Source organism: Physeter macrocephalus, chromosome 18 (assembly GCF_002837175.3).
Source record: "Physeter macrocephalus isolate SW-GA chromosome 18, ASM283717v5, whole genome shotgun sequence".
NCBI lineage: Eukaryota > Metazoa > Chordata > Mammalia > Artiodactyla > Physeteridae > Physeter > Physeter macrocephalus.
Window position 1 is genome coordinate 62,252,394 of NC_041231.1, and position 15,855 is coordinate 62,268,248.

Genomic DNA, 15,855 nt, shown 5'->3' on the forward strand with positions numbered 1-15,855 from the left:
GTAAAGAACACTGACAAGAAATATCACAGTGCTGGTTGCTATGATCATCTTTTCATTTTCCATTACAGTTCTTTATATTATCTTCATGGGATTTCACTGAAGTTATCAAGGTTTCTTAATAGTCAAATTAAAAATCAAAATCCCTTGAAATGCCAATACAAAGAAAAATGAGTCAGAACATAAAAAAATGTTTTAGAAAAGTTGACAACATATATTCTTTGCTCATTTCTCTTTTTGAGAGAAGTTCCATCTTATTCACAACCACATGTACAATAGACTGAATAAGATACAACCCCATCACTCAATGGTGATAAAAAAAGGAAAGACAAGCTGGTTCCCAGAAAATTCCTCTATTTACAACCACATGTACAATAGACTGAATAAGATACAACCCCATCACTCAATGGTGATAAAAAAAGGAAAGACAAGCTGGTTCCAGAAAATTCCTCTATTTCTTCCTAGTATCTTGTTCATCTGGCCAAAAAGAGCATTTTGAAATATTCTCTAAATATTTGTATTTTATTTTACAATAATTTGCTTATTTATCTCAGTGTAAATATTACAAACGCATGAGAAATATTTGAACATTTGGCATTTGACTATTCCTATCTATTTCCTGAATGTTTCCTTTGTGTCCTATGATGATCTTTTGGGATAGAGAGTACATACCACTCTCATACTCCCCAGACTCTACAGCCCCATACACATGCAAAATACCTTGTGGGGATGTGTTAACATACACTTGGTTGAGGCAGGAAGGCTATAGAGTACATCGTTTTTACACCTCAACATTTTAAGTGTTTTTGGAAAGTAACCCTAATTTGAGTGAAAGTTCCATCGATTTATCAAATGCATTTCAGGTATACCTAGGTATGTCCAGTAAAATGGTAAGGCTATATTACTGGGAGACTATTTACATGAGCAAGTGAAAAGAAATCTTTGAAAGAATATATTATAACCAACAGTCAGATATAATAAGTCAATCAAATAGAATGTAGATCCCAGAAACATATCCACACATATAAGGACAACTGATTTTTCAACAGAGTTGCAAAGCCAATTTTGAGGAGAAAGGATAGTCTTCTTGAGAAATGCTGCTGGAAGCATGTAGTACATGGATATTGTGTCTAGATAGCCATATGCAAAAGTATGAACTTTGATCCCTACTTCACACCATGTAACAATTAACTAAATGTAGATCAAAACAGAAATCTCTAAAACTTGGACAAAATCTTTTTGACTTTGTGTTAAGCAAAGGTTTCCTAGAGATGACACCAAAAACAAGATCCATAAAAGAAAAAAAGTGATAAATTGGGTTTCATCTTTGGAAGCCATTATTAATAAAAGAAAGCCACAGGTTGGAAGAAAATATTTACAAATTATATACCTGAAAAGGCTTGTGTCTCTAACACGTATATAACTCTCAAAATTCAGTAATTTGAAAAATTTTTTAAATTAACAATATGGGTAACAATATTTAAAAAGAGATCCTTCCAAGGAGGTGTACGGATGCAAATAAGCACATGAAGTTGCTCACTGTAATCAATTATTAGCTAAATGAAAATGAAAGCCCCAGGAGATACCACTACACACCTATTGAATGGCTCAAATTAGAAAAGTCCAACCACACCAAGTATTGGTGAGGCAGTGTAGGAACTGGAAGTCTTTTACACTGTTAGTGGGAAGGAAAATGGTACAGTCACTTCAGTTAACAGTTTGCTGTTTCTTTATAAGTTGAACATACACCTACCATATGATCCAGCCTTTCTGCTCCTAGATACTTATGCAAGAAAAATGAAAGCATATGTTCATACAAAGACTTGTACATGGATCATCATAGCATCTTTACTTTTAATAGACAGAATTGTAACAACCTCAAGCACCCATCAACAGGAAAATGAATAAACGCACTGTGGTATACACATACAGTGAAACACTACTCAACAAAACAAAGTGATAAACTATTGATACCCACAAAAATATGAATTACTCTCAAAATAATTACATTGAGTGAAAGGAGCCAGATACAAGAGTCCTCACTGTGTGAATCCCTTTATATAAATTTCTAGAAAAATGCAAACACATCTCTAACGATAGAAAGCATATCAGTGGTCACTTGGGGATGTGGAGGGGTGGAATGTGAGGGAAAAAAGGGGCTTTATGAATGAGGCATAAAAACACTTGCAAGTGCTGGATATGTTCCTTTTCTTGATTGTGTTGGCAGTTCCACGGGTATATGCATATTTCAGAACTTAAATTGTGTTCTTTAAGTATGTGCAGTGTACAGTGTGTCCGTTATATTTAACAGAGCCATTAAAAAAAGGCTAAGAACAGACGTTTGTCTCAACAAATAAAGGTAGCAAAGAACAGAACAGTCAAGTACAGTATGATCTCTGTCAGTTGAATTTTCCTATAGTTTATTTCCCTCAAAAAATATATCCCAGTTCTTAAAAGAGATGGGACTCTTAATAAAAGGTAAAAAAAAAAACCCGGCAAAGCCATCAGCAGGGTGAGCTCCAGCTACTTTTCAATTATGAGACACTAGGTGCACGGTGCAGACATGCTAGGATGTTTGTTCTTCCTGCCCAATATTTTAGAGAGGATATGAAACACCCCGTTAAATGCCTGCAAGTGATGGCCAGAGTGGAGTTTGGAGAATGATGGCTGTGATCTTTAATATGGTTGTGCCTTTGTAGAGTCTCACTCAGAATTTCCAGTGTAATTTTGGAGTAAACTTTTGTTTTTTGGCTGATATATATGTCTAACTTACCTCAAGAATATATCCACGTAGACTTGAAGTTAGGGACCAGCTGGTGTAAATCTGTGTGGTTATCTCCTGTCCTAACCTTTTAGCTTCTTTTTTTTCCTTGATTGTAGTTAAGCTTCATCTTGCCACAGGGCCTTTGTATTTGCTGTTCCCATGTTTTGAAAATATTATTTCCAGAAAAATTTTCCATAAATGATTCCTTTCTCTTTTTTTTTTTTTTTTTTTTTAAGATATTTTTTCCTTGAATGTCCTACTAGCCTAACTTAGTCCCAATTTATCAGATTACCTTACTTCTTTCACAGAATAATAATAAAAACAAATATTATCTTTGGTGTCTCTTGTATTCAGATTCAGCGGCCATGGCTCACGGGCCCAGCCGCTCCGCGGCATGTGGGATCCTCCCAGACTGGGGCGCGAACCCGGTTCCCCTGCATAGGCAGGCGGACGCGCAACCACTGCGCCACCAGGGAAGCCCCCCCCTTTCTCTTCTTTGACACTCATCTCTTAAAGATATTTTTTCCTTGAATGTCCTAATAGCCTAACTTAGTCCCAATTTATCAGATTACCTTACTTCTTTCACAGAATAATAATAAAAACAAATATTATCTTTGGTGTCTCTTTGTATTTAGATGAACTTCTTCCCAAACAACCCAACCCCCCACAGTGACAGAGGTTGTTACCTTTCTTATTCCTTATTCTGGGTCTTAGAACTGTGTCTGGCATGTAGTAATCACTCGAGGTCTGTTGACTGTGTAAAGAATATGTGAGTAGATGAACAGATTTGGAGTTATTTGAGGTTACTCTTAATGATGGCTGGTGTTGGTGATTAAATTAAAATTGTAGGTTTTAGAGTTCGAAGTGATCTTGCTGAGTCTCACAGCTACAGTAAAACTCTCCGTACTGTAGTATCCCTGACAGATGATCAAGTCTGAGCTTGAATAACACTATATGAAAGACCCTAACCAGGGCAACCTCCTAGCTTTCTTCAAGTAGATCACAACCTTCCATGGGAGTTTGCTCCCTATTATTCAGCTGTAATTAGGAGAAAACGGTTTCATTTACCCAGAATCATCTTCTCTCAGTCTCCTTGTTCTAGTTCCTAGAGAATAGACAGGACAGAGTTTCCTCTAAATTACATCCTTTGGGCTTGCATTCCTGCTTGTAACAAAATAAGCACCATGCTATGGCAAAATTCCCCTTGATTGTCTGCCACTTGTTGCTACAATCCTTGTTAGTGTTTAGAAAAAATTTGTCTTAATGTTCCACATTATAATTGATGGAGTACAGAAATAAAAGAGATCTCGGGGTTATGTCAGAAGCAATCAGACAGATATTTTAACTTACCCTTTTAATGTATTTAATTCTGACACTGTGAGGAATTGAGCAGTATAGTCACCGCTTTTTTGCCATTGCTGAAAAAAATGTATTTATGGTGAAGTTTATGGTCACTTTGAAAGCATTAGCTGATGGGCGAATTGTCAGCTACATCTTAGAGCTCTGAGCATTTCTCAAAAAGTTGTGATACGAAACACCTCTGCCTTTTCTTGTATTTCTGTTATGTTCAACTACTTCACAAAAAGCATTCTTCATATTACTGAAATATTGATGGGCTTAGTTGAAATTCTTTTGGGTCCTAAGGGACCAACATGTGTGCATACTAGTGTCGAGTTACACAGAGCCTGGATGTTTGGCTCCAGACTGAAAGCCCCATGGAGTCGTTTTTTCACATCTGATCACCAATGTGTATGAATGGGAGAAAACCAAAGTTCTGGTTTGTTCGATCAAGGGCAGCCACACTCCTTTTACTTTTGCTGCGACAAGCAAGTAAAGAGGTGTAAAATATCTGAAAAAAGCCTCTTAGGGTTTGGTAGAACGCTTAAGTGGGATGTAGAGAATATACAACAAAAAGAAAAGCAAGTGAGTACTGTTGGCAAACTTTTTCAAGGACAGCTAACAAAATAATAATAGTAGCAACAACAATAGTAGGATTGATTTTAAAATACTTAAGAGTGGCATGGATTCCTAACCACTCTACATGTATTAACTCTACACCACAACTCTGTAAAATGGGTGAGGTTATTAAGCCCTTGTTTTTCAAAGAGGAAGTGAAACACAAAGAAGTACCACTCCAGAATTCCCACCACTAATAAGTGGTGGAGCTGGGGAAAAAAGATCCAGGAAAATTAATTTCAGAGTTAGTGCTCTTAACCAATACGTTATGTCCCACAGGTAATATTTGCACATTTTGAAATCACTTTACAAATACTATTTTTACCCCTAAAATACACAGGGAATACCCAGGGAAACTGGCATTATAATTAATTTTATTTCTTTGCCAATAATCTGTTAACTTTTGGCAGTTCAGTATCCTTCCCCAACTTCTTAAAAATTCAGCCTACAATCCAAAAGACTAAGGGCTAGTGAAAATAAATGTCTTGTAAATTCAGTTCAAGAGAGCACCTAAAAACTAATCTCCCTGAATGTAAAAGAGAAAGTAAAAGAAAAGAAGAGACAAGAAGCCCAAACCCTATGATTAAGCTCCACGTTGTTAGGTAAAGGGGCATTTAATTAATGCTTCTTTAATACCTTGTGCACAGAGGCATGGCTCTACAGAAGCCAAGGAGTCTCCCTTTCATCACTGATTCATGGTATGCTTCTGGCAGGGTCACTTCCTTCTTTGAGCCTCAAAGCTTTTCATCAATACAGTGAGGGAAATGGAACAAGGTCAGATCTCACAAGCCAGCTCTCATGTTCTCTCATGTTACCTGTGAGTCTAGGTAAGTGCCAAAAGTCTTTAACATGACAGATTATATTAACCATATATATTAACAATATATATTAACTATTTCTCTTCTCCTGATTTTTACATAATTTCTAAAACATAGTAGAATAGTAGAAAAGAAGAAATACCACACTGAAAAGTAACTGATACACTAACTTTTCATTCTCCTTTCACTGCCAATTCAGCCAAAAGCCTTCTGTAGAATTCTGATGCAGACCATGAAAACACACTGTAAGTGTTCCAAAGTCTTTTCCATATTTGGTAACCCTGTGATTTCCATTGGCAGAACTATCTTGGACTGTCATCTGAAAATCTATCAAAAAGAAATTAAGTAATAGGAATTCATATCAATGGTACTGGAGAAAAAAATCCTTGAATTTATCTTACTGTGTGAAACTTCATCCATGTACAAAATCAACAAGAAATGTTAAACTTTAAAGGCAACATATTCCCATGAATAGAAGGGAGAGCACAACACCAATAATATACAGAGCTAACATTATGTACGTACACATATATACAAGTGGTCTTGAAATATATTCCAATCAGCATTAGGATAATTCATTGGTTACTGACTGTCCAGTCAGTTTAAGTCATAAAGGATTCCTGAGTGACTGCATAACTTTATGAAAGGATCTACCTAACTATAGCTGTCTTTTGCTGCAATTAGGTTAGATGGCAATAATATGCATAGAGAATGGCAATTGTGAATTCCTGTCTTCCCCAAATTGAAGACACTCGTTAAGGTACAATTTTCCCCAAGACTGCAAGCGATTTATCCATACTATACTAAATGGCAATTCTGAATTCCTGTCTTCCCCAAATTGAAGACACTCGTTAAGGTACAAGTTTCCCCAAGACTGCAAGTGATTTATCCATACTATAGTAACTGAGACTGTGTCTTACCATTCTTGTTTGTTAAAGGAGATACCAAGGCTAACTTTGAGTAGAGTAATAGCAGGACACTTAGAAAATACTTTCAGGTTAAGTTTTGTAAACAAAGTACAGTGATTACCCACAAAAAGCAAATCAGCTCACTTAGTATTGCAAGAAATGCCTTCAAACATTTTCATTGCCACTAAAGGAATTTAAAACAACTGTTGGATATATTCCCTTGCGGAATGCCATTTGTACACTTATTCCTAATAGGACCTGTTATTTTAAATGCAAACTCATAGTATAAGGCTCAGAATTGATACCCAGTATTTTTAGTATTTTATTTATTTTACGGAAGGAACCACCTCACACCAGAAGCCCACTTCACAAAGGGGATGAGGAACCCTGCAGTAACGAAATCACAACAATGGGGTCCACATCACAGAGTTTATTTATTTTACAGAAGGAACCACCTCACACCAGAAGCCCACTTCACAAAGGGGATGAGGAACCCTGCAGTAACGAAATCACAACAATGGGGTCCACATCACAGAGGGGATGAGGAACCCAGCAGGAACTATGTCATACCAAAAGCCCACATCAGAAGGCATGAGGAACCAAGAAGGAACCACTTCACAGCAAAGGCCCCACGTCACAAAGGGATGAGGAAACTAGAAGGAACAACCTCACACTTCATTGTACTCATCATAAAGGGGATGAGAAACCCAGCAGGAACCACCTAAAACCAAAGGGCCTGAATCACAAAGGTGATGAGGAACCCAGCAGGAAACACCTCACACCAAAAGCCCACATCACAAAGGGGATGAGGAACTCAGCAGGAACCACCTCACACCAAAGGGCCCAAATCACAGAGGAGTTGAGGAACCCAGCAGGAATGACCTAACACCAAAGGGCCCACATCTCAAAGGGAATGAGGAACCCAGCAGGAACCATGTCACACAAAAAGCCCACATCAAAAGGGATGAGGAACTAAGCAGGAACCACTTCACACCAAAGGGCCCAAGTGAAAAAGGACATGAGGACCCCAGCAGGAACCATCCCACACTTCATCATCCTCATCACAAAGGGGATGAGTAACTCAGCAGGAACCACCTAACACCAAAGGGCCCACATCACAAAGGGGATGAGGAACTCAGCAGGAACCACTTCACACCAAATGCCCACATCAGAAAGGAAGAGGAACGAAGCAGGAACCACTTCACACCAAGGGCCCACGTCACAAATGGGATGAATAACCGAGCAGGAACCACCTTACACATCATTGTCCACATCATAATGGGGATGAGAAACGCAGCAGGAACCACCTCATAGCAAAAACCCACGTCATAAATGAGATGGGGAATGCAGAAGTAACCACCTCACACGTCAGCATCCACATCACAAAGAGGATGAGGTACCCAGCAAGAACTACCTCACACGAAAGCCCACATCACAAAGGGGATGAGGTACCCAGCAGGAACCGCCTCACACTTCATGGTACTCATGATAAAGGGGATGAGAAACCCAGCAGGAACCACCTAACACCAAAGGACACACATCCCAAATGTGATGAGGAACCCAGCAGGAACCAACTCAAACCAAAGAGCTCACATCACAAAGGGGATGAGAAACCGGGCAGAAACCACCTCACACCAAAGGGCCCATATCACAAAGGAGTTGAGGAACCCAGAAGGAATGACCTAACACCAAAGGGCTCACATCACAAGTGATATGAGGAACCCAGCAGGAATATCTCACACCAAAAGTCCCACATCACAAAAGGGATGAGGAGACCAACAGGAAGCGCCTCACACCAAAGATTCCACATCAAAAATAGGATGAGGAAGCCAGGAGGAGCCACCTCACACCAAAGATTCCACATGAAAAGGGGAAGAGAAACCTAGCAGGAACCACATCACTTCAAAAGCACACATCACAGGGATGAGGAACCAAGCAGGAACCACCTCACACCAAAGGACTCACATCACAAAGGGGATAAGGAACCCATCAGGAACAATGTCACAACTGAAGCCCACATCACAAGGGGATGAGGAACGCATCAGGAACCACCTCACACCAAAGGGTACACATCGGAACAATGTCACAGCTGAAGCCCACATCACAAGGGGATGAGGAACGCATCAGGAACCACCTCACACCAAAGGGTACACATCACAAAGGGGATGACGAACCCAACAGGAACCACATCACACCAAAAGACTACATCACATAGGGGATGAGGAACCCATCAGGAACCAACTCACAACAAAATGTCACATCAAAAAGGGATGAGAAACCCAGCAAGAACCACCTCACACCAAAAGCCCACATCACAAAGGGGTGAAGAAACCAGCAGGTACCACATCACACCAGAAGCTAAAATCACAAATGGGAAGAGCTAACCAGCAGTAACCACCTCACACCAAAGGGCCCACATCACAAAGGGAATGAGGAACCCAGCAGGAAACATGTCACACCAGAATCCCATATCACAAGGGATGAGGAAGCAAGCAGGAACCACTTCACACCAAAGGGCCCACGTCACAAAGGAGATGAGGAACCCAGCAGGAACCATCTCACACTAAAGGTCCCACATCACAAATGACATGAGGAACCCAGCAGGAACCACCTGACAACAAAAGCCCACATCACAAAGGGGATGAGGAACCCAGCAGGAACCACGTCACACCAAATGTCCACATCACAGGGTAAGAGGAACCAAGCAGGAGCCACCTCACACCAACAGCCCACATCACAAAGCTGATGAGGAATGCAGCAGGAAACACCTCATAGCAAACGCCCACGTCACAAAGGGGATGAAGGACTCAGAAGTAACCACCTCACACCTCAGCTTCCATATCACGTAGGAGATGATGAACGCAGCAGAAACCACCATATACCAAAAGCCCACGTCACAAAGGGGATGAGGAACGAAGCAGGAACTAATTCACACAAAAGTCCACATCACAAATGGAATGGGGAACCCAGCAGGAACCACCTCACACCAAAAGTCCTACATAACAAATGATATGAGGAACCCAGCAGGAACAACCTCACGCAAAAAGGCCCACATCACAAAGGGGATAAGCAACCCAGCAGTAACCACCTCACACCAAAAGGTCACATCAGAAAGGGGATGAGGAACCCAGCAGTAACCACCTCACTCCAAAGGGCCCATATCACAGAGGGGATGAGGAACCCAGCAGGAACCATGTCACACAAAACCCCACATCACAAGGGATGAGGAACCAAGCAGGAAGCACTTCAGAGCAAAGGGCCCACGTCAAAAAGGAGATGAGGAAACCAGCAGGAACCACCTCACTCTTCATCGTACTCTTCATAAAGGGGATGAGAAACCCAGCAGAAACCACCTAACACCAAAGGGCCCACATCACAAAGCTGATGAGGAACCCAGCAGGAATCAACACACACAAAAGGGCCCACATCACTAAGGGGATGAGGAACCCAGCAGGAACCACCTCACACCAAAAGCACACATCAGAAAGGGGATGAGGAACCCAGCAGTAACCACCTCACTCCCAAGGGCCCACATCACAGAGGGGATGAGGAACACAGGAAGTACCACATCCCACCAAAAGCCCACAACACAAGGGATGAGGAACCAAGCAGGAACCACCTCACACCAAAGGGGATGAGGAACCTAGCAGGAACCACCTCACAGTTCATCGTAATCATCATAAAGGGGATGAGAAAACCAGCAGGAACCACGTCACACCAAATGCCCACATCACAAGATAAGAGTAACCAAGCAGGAAACACTTCACATTGCAAACGGCCACTCTGGAGAAGTGTATGGTTTTCCCTAAAACACCTGTAAAACACAGCTATAGAGCATAGGGCACTTCCACTCATGGCCGTATATCTTGGGAAAACCAAATATTGACAGGACACAGGCACTGCAAAGTCGAGGGCTGCTCTGTTTACAAGAACCTCAACTCGGGTACACCTTAAATATCCCACGAAAGAGGAAGAGAAAAATGGATAAACAAGTTGTGGTACATATATACAATGGAATATCACTCAGCCATGAAATCAATGTCATAAGGTCAGTAGCAGCATAATGAGTGATTTAGGTACAATGATTCTAAGAGAAATAAGTCACAGAGATAAGGAAACGTGTCATAAGATATCACTTATAGAGGGAATGTAAAAATCGCTACACATGAACTGTATTACAAAACAGAACAGAGTAACACATTTGGAAAACACACTTATGGCTGCTTAAGGTGAAAGGTGAGGTGGGGTGATGCATAAAACAAGAGTTTGAAATTAGCACCGATACTGTTCCATAAACCATATATGTAATAGACAAGACCTATCATTGCTCAATGAACTGGACTCAACACACCCTATTCACCGCAGAAAAATATATCTGCGTAGTAAGAATCTTAAAAAGTATTTATTGATATCTCTCTGTAAGTGAATCAAGTGGGTGTAAAGGGACATAAACACAGTGTTGAAAAATAGCTAAACCCCATTATAAATATAAATTACAAAAAAAAAGATAGTGAAAGAGAGAGAATTCTTACAAATTTCCTTCAGAGGGTGTGATGCAACCTAGATTGACCACATCCAGACCCAAAGCTGGAAGAAACATAAGGTTGGACACTCTTGTGGCCGAGATGATTGGTGAGGTTGGTGAGCAAATGCACACCCTTTAAGTAATACTGCGTGCTACCCATTCCATGGTTCCCAAACCTCCAGGATCAAGGGAATATTCCTACAGCTAAAGCATGCACGGGAAACCCAGAGGATGGTACACCGTGTGATCGGGAAAGGTTTCTAAAACGCACCTCATTTTTTATCTCCTGGTGCTCGGGTTCGACATTCCACCCGCTTTACTAACAATGTCCCCACTTGGAGAACGAGCACTTTTAAACTCCTGCTTCGTACAGTTTGCAATTTGTCCAGAGGATGAATGGGAAAAGGGGGAACCAATGAGAGACCAGCTCTAGGTGTTTGGACAGGCACATGTCACTCTAATTTCCAATCAGGAAGAAGAATTAACCAAAGGCTCAACCTGCCCCCTGGAACCAGAATAGGGCCTGAAGCAATCCTGTGGTTTTGCGGCCAGCTCCCAAAAAGGCGAGTTGAAAAATGGAGTTCAGGGGCACTGCAATTCACAAACCTACAGTGTTATAAATGATAACAATCGTCCAAAAATATATTGAGGTAAGGCAACGAAGAGAATTTGAAAGCAAGGCAGAATTGCAGGAAACAGTTTTCAAGAGGTAGATTGGAGTCGCCTTTAAAGCACCTGAAAAGCGGCAGAACTTCGACAATGAATTGCAGGAAACAGTTTTCAAGAGGTAGATTGGAGTCGCCTTTAAAGCACCTGAAAAGCGGCAGAACTTCGACAATGATGCAGTTGGACAAAAAGGGCATGTGCGTTTTCGTTTTTTCCTGAATATATTCAGGAAAAAACGCATATGCCCTTCTTGGCCAACCAAACAAGCGGGCAATGCACATCAGCACTACAAAGAAGTCTCACTTCGCATCGGTCAAAAGGGCCATCCTGAAAAAGTGTAAAACCCAGAAATGCAGGACAAGCCATGGAGAAAAGGGAGCCTTGTTATGCTGGTGGAAGGGATGTAAACTGCAAACGGCCACTCTGGAGAAGTGTATGGTGTTTCCTAAAACATCTGAAACACAGAGCTACTTCCACTCATGGGCGTGTATCTTGGCCCCGGCCCTGCGGCGGAGTCTGGGTCCGGGCCAGCCAACCCCGGAGCGTCTGGTGTGCCACTGCCTTCCAGGGCCACCTTCTGGCCTCCTGGCCCCGGCCAGGCCGGCGGGGAGCGCCCCCTCCGGCTCGCGCTGTGGTGGGAGGGGCCTGAGAAGGTGGGGCCTGCAGCGGTGCCCGGCGGGGGCGGAGGCGGCCTCGGCCGCGGGCGACTAAAGGAGAAGGCGGGGCGGGAGGCAAAAAGCCTACAGCACCCGGTGTTCCCAGACGGTCTCCCATCTAAGTACTAACCAGGCCCGACCCTGCTTAGCTTCCGAGATCAGATGACATCGGGCGCGTTCAGGGTGGTATGGCCGTAGACGGGGGTAGGGGCCGCGGGCTGCCTCTTGAGGCCCAGCTTCCCTGGCGCTTGCGCCTTACCGCCAGCCCCGCGGCCAGCCCGCCCCGGCAGGGCCCCGCCGCCCGCCCAGGCAGGGGATCGGAGGCCTCGGGTACTGCGGGGTGGCGGAGGGCTTGGCGACCTCCCAGCCCAGGGCGGGTGGCACCCAGCAAACCCTTCGGCGCTTGGCGCCCCGCCCCAGATCCCGCACGTCTCTCACAGGGACGTGGACCCGGAACACGTCCGGGGACGTGACAGCAATCATCTTAGCCAACTCAACCCCAGACATTGTGCTCCAGGATACATACTATGTAATAGCACACTTCCATGACCTAATGTCCATGGGAGCAGTCTTCACTATTATAGGAGGCTCCTACACTGATTCCCACTATTCTCAGGTTATACAGTTATCTCAGCATGAGCAAAAATTCACTTCACAAGTATATTTGTCGTAGTAAATATGACTTCCTGCAGCACTTTCTTGGCCTCTCAGGGATGTCACTACGTTAGTCTGTGTACCCTGAGGCACACACAACATGAAATATTTTGTCTTCAGGCTCATTCATCTCAGTAGCAGCAGTAATGCTAATACTCTTCATACTTTGAAAAGCATTTGCATCTAAACAAGAAGCCTTAGCAGTGGAAACTCCTACTCCTAACCTAGAATGGTTACACAAATGCCCTCCACCATATCCTATGTTTCAAGATCGAAGGATTCAAGTCCTTTTCAAGCAGTTTCAAGCCAACACCATAACAATTATGTCTTTCTCAATAAATGAGATAAAAGTAAAAAGTAATGTAGCTTTGTCAAAGTTAAATCATAGGCTAAAATCCTATATATCAATATGGCATATAAATTTCATCTAGGTTCTCAAGATACAACATCACCGATTATGGAAGAACTTTTACATTTTCATCATCACACATTAATAGTGATTTTTAAAGTAAGTTCTCTAGTCCTCTATATTATTTCACTAATATTGACATCTAAACTAACTCATATACATACAATAGATGCACAGGTAGAGAAAATGTGAACAATTTACTAGCCATTATTGTAATCTTAATTGCCCTATCATCATTGTAAATCCTTTACATGATACATGAAATCAATAACTCTTTCAAACCATAAAAAACTATGGGTCAGTAATGATACTGAAGCTACAAATACACAGATTATGAAGATTTAAATGTTGACTCCTCTGTAATCCCCACATCAGAGCTAAAACCAGGAGAATAAGGACTGATAGAAGTCAACAACCGCGTAGTTAGAGATAGTCATTGAATAGTAGTTTCATCTGAAATTGTTGTACACTCCTGAGCTGTTCCTTCTCAGGCCTAGAAAGAGCTGCTATCCCAGGACGCATAAATTAAAGAATCCTAATACCAACAGGACCAGGCCTATGTTGTGGACAAGAGAGCTCGTTTTTCTGAGTTCAAGACTGGACAGAGTGATATGGCTGAGATATGAGGTGAATCTGGAGCCCATGGGGATGCACTCTCCAAGCTCCAGGATAGGAATGGGGCCTCTAGGGTGCCAGGCCACCCACCATGCCCTCCCAAGCAGGATCATGGCAACATTCCCTGTCAGTGATGAGGCAGCCCTAGCACATGTCACGCCCCGATGTTGTGTCCTATGTGGGCCCCATGCTCTTGGGACCACACCTCACACTCTGCAGGTCCATGCTATAGGGTCCTTCGTGCCTCAGGAGTAGAGACCACACAGCAAGCAGTTCCCACCCAACCAGCAGGAGGAGGGGAGGAGAGAAAGGGCACCAGGGGAATCTCACTCAGACAACAACACCCCAGGGGTGCCAGTGGGGACAGTGATGATGCAGATGAGGCACAGACCAAGAGATGGGACCAGAGGACCCAAAAGGCAGCTGGTCAGGTCCTGACTCATCTGCACCCCGGACACCTTTGTCCCTCATACACCCCCTTCCTCATACACCCTCTACTTAAATGCCGATTCTTCAGATGCAAACAGGCAGAGCTTCAAACTGAAAGTCAGCTCTTCCAAAATGACCCGTCAGCAAACACTGCAGGATTCCACTCCAGTGGGTGCCCTGGAGTCCACAACTCAGAAACTGAAGTGGATATCGGTGCCAGGGCAGTGAGAGGGAACGGGGAGGGAGGCTTTCATGGTTGTGGAATTTTGGTTTTGCAAGATGAAAAGTTCTAGGGATGGTGGTGATGGCTCCACGAGCAAGTGACTAGATCTGCTGCCTCAGAAACGTGCACTTAAAATGGTGATGATGGTAAAGGGTACGTGACGTGTCTTTTATTTCACTTAAAATAAATTCTTAAAATAATGTCTTGTTAATTGAGATTCCATTTCGACTCCCCTTCATCACAAATGGCGGAGGCCCAGACACAGTCCCCTACCTTAGGGGCCATCACGGTACCCTCACAGAGCATGTGGGAGACCATTCTTAGGGGGGCTAGTCTGTGTTCAGCTGACCTTTGTCCAGGGAGACCCAGGCAGTGGTGACCCCCATAGATTAGACATATGATATGCTATGATATTAATATGATACCACCAAGTGTTGTCACTCACCAGAACACAGAGCAACAACCCACTCAAACATGCCTGACCTCATATGATTGTGACCAGATTAAGAGAAGAAAAGGAAGCACAGGTTAATCAGGGCAACACCATTAATGCAGAGGTTGGAAATCTCAAAGGGAACAGGACACACTGCAGGCAAAGAGCACATATGCGGTCTCCCTGTACATGTGATCCTGACCCATGAAGATGTGGTGAGGCCCACACAGTCCCCGCACCCTGTACCTGGGGTCACACATCCACACTCACCAGGGTGACACACCTCCGCAGACCCTGCACCTAAAGTCACACGTTCTCTCTCAACAAGATGTGGTGAGACCCACACAGTCCCCGCACCCTATACCTGGGGTCACACATCCACACTCACCAGGGTGACACACTTCCCCAGACCCTGCACCTAAAGTCACACGTTCTCTCTCAAAAGGACCCCTCCTCGCCAGACACCTCCACCTGGGTCACATGTCCATAGTCCAAGGGTGACCTCACCTCCCCAGACCCTGCACCTGGGGTCACACGTCCCCTTGGTCAGGACACCATGGCTCTGCTTGTGGCTCCCCTAATGTGGAAACAAGCTGGGTTCCTGGGACCTCCTGGGATGGGAAAAAGTGTCAGGTGGGTCTCCTCTCTCCACACTTGTCCCAGAGAAGTCCTCCTCTTTTCCCTTTGGTTCTTTGTGATTTTAACTGTTTCTAAACCTTTCATGGTAGAGTTGAACACACGACATTGGTGCTGGCTCAGTCCTTTCTCGTCTCACTTACGTGTTGAGAAAACTCACAGGCCG

The 15,855-nt window shown here is 43.3% G+C and overlaps 1 non-coding gene and 1 pseudogene across 1 annotated transcript; both read right to left on the bottom strand.

Annotated features, from left to right (window-relative positions):
* Positions 1-15,855, bottom strand: part of LOC129391527 (DNA (cytosine-5)-methyltransferase 1-like) — a 107,344-nt pseudogene that overhangs the window by 55,441 nt on the left and 36,048 nt on the right.
* LOC112062673 (5S ribosomal RNA) lies at positions 12,372-12,490 on the bottom strand. The gene has a single exon (XR_002890853.1). It is a non-coding gene; the product is annotated as a 5S ribosomal RNA (ribosomal RNA).